At 45.1% G+C, this 2,093-nt stretch overlaps 1 pseudogene; it reads left to right on the top strand.

Annotated features, from left to right (window-relative positions):
* Positions 1-202: 202 nt before the first annotated feature.
* LOC116213399 lies at positions 203-1,873 on the top strand (annotated as a pseudogene).
* Positions 1,874-2,093: the final 220 nt, after the last annotated feature.

The following is a 2,093-nucleotide window of genomic DNA, read 5'->3' on the forward strand; positions in this document are numbered from 1 at the left end:
CATTTTTTTGAACATCTCTTCACTTCTCTCACCAATATTGAAAAGATCAAATACTGACGGCTTAAATCCACAATGTCAGGAAAACCTACGCGCGCACCCTATTATTATTCAAACCAAGACCGCAACCAGAATCTGATCCCTCTGTTTTGGTTTGGTTTGGTTTTTCGTATAATTTTTAGCAGCCCCTCTTGTGGGCCAACAGTGTAAAAACGTCGTAATCCTGAGGGTAGCCAATGCCACTTGCTGATTGATATACGGGCCAGCACCGGTGGTGAGCCTGTCAATAATTAAAAGCATTCATTCCATCCCAAGAACATAGCAGCAAGCCAACCAGAGGCAAGGCAATGGAAGTAAAGATCATTTCCCAAGAGCTTATCAAGCCTTCCTCTCCGACCCCGCAACACCTCCGGACCTTCATGCTCTCCCTTCTTGATCAGCTCATTCAATTTAATTTTGTTCCAGTTATCTTCTTCTACCCTCCCAACTCCGTGTCTGGCCCATGCCTAGATGTCCCACAGAAACTAGACCTTTTAAAGAAATCCCTCTCCCGGACCTTGACTCAGTTCTACCCACTTGCAGGGAAGATCCAGGACTGCCTCTCCATCGACTGCAATGATGGAGGTGCCCGTTTCGTTGAGGCTAGCGTTAACATGTCCCTGACTCAGTTCCTTACTGACCCAGACCTCATTTCATTGAACAAGTTGATTCCCTGTGATGAGGTTGCTGCTGCAGAATTTCCTGAATTGACTCGCGCAGCAAATATTCAAGTGAATGTGTTCCAATGTGGCGGGATCGCCCTTGCAATCTGCAACACACACAATCTCCAGGACGGGGGCGCCCTAGGTGTGTTTTTGAAGGAGTGGACAGCGGCTGCCCGGGGAGATGGCAGTAGCGCTAGCAGCACCGTGGCAGCTTAGGACCTCAAGGTGGTAGCAGAGCTTTTCCCTGCAAATGATCTGTGGCTGAATGACTTATCAAAGATTATCTTTAGCTCAATGTGCAAAACGGGAAACTCAGTCACCAAGAGGTTTATGTTTAATGGGCCTGCAATAGAGGCCCTCAGAGCTCGAGGAAAGGGCCCCATTGCCAAGAACCCGACTCGTGTTGAGGCTGTCACTGGGTTCTTATGGATGCGCGCGATGGCTACACTCGAGAGAAAGAACAATGGTCTCACAAGGCCTTCAATCTTCACACATGCGGTGAATCTTCGCCAGAGGATGAATCCTCCCTTATCAGGTCCTATTGGAAACGTTCTCTGGATTGCTGCTGCGTGTTACAGGCGCTCTAGATCTCATCATACTGGAGAAGATGTGCTGCCTTCTGTGGTTGGTGAGCTAAGAGGAGCAATATCCAAGGTAGATAGTGACTTTGTCTTGGGATTAAGACGGGACAAAAGTTTGATAAGGAGCTCTCTCGAAAAGGCAATTGAAGTAGGGCTGTCTGAAGATGGAGCGGACTCTTTTCTGTGTTCGAGTTGGTGTCGGTTCGGGTTTTATGATACTGATTTTGGGTGGGGAAGACCCATCTGGGTTAGTAACATTGGGTTGCGCAAGTCCACGTTCCTCAACTCGATATTATTGGTCGACACAAGGTCGGGTGATGGAATTGAAGCATGGGTTACTATGGATGAACAGGAGATGGCTCTGCTGCAGGAGGATCCCGAGCTCCGAGCTTTTGCTTATGTGAACCCCAGTCCTTTGATTATCAACACAAAACTCTGAGTCTATCATGGTCCCGCATTTAGTGATTTTGTAATAAGATGTTTGTGATGTGTTTAGATAACTAATCAGGGACTATGGAAGTGATACAAAGTTTCTGGTAGCTTTTTCTTTCTGTGGAAATAAAGCGATCGTGTTTCTGCCGATAAAAATAATACCGTCTGTAAAATTATTAATTGTTTGAAATGGAGTTCAATGTGAAGTAATAGATAACCGAAAAGAAGAGAGGAGGAAGTCCAAAGTTCAAAGTCCAAACTCAGAGACATCAATCATCAAATAACAAGTTTAATTTTTTTTTAATTATTTTTTGGCTGAATAACAAGTTTGATTTGCTCATCCAAGAATCGATTCTTGTATATCAATTAACTTACAGAA

The sequence above is a fragment of the Punica granatum genome, chromosome 7 (assembly GCF_007655135.1).
Source record: "Punica granatum isolate Tunisia-2019 chromosome 7, ASM765513v2, whole genome shotgun sequence".
Classification (NCBI taxonomy): Eukaryota; Viridiplantae; Streptophyta; class Magnoliopsida; order Myrtales; family Lythraceae; genus Punica; species Punica granatum.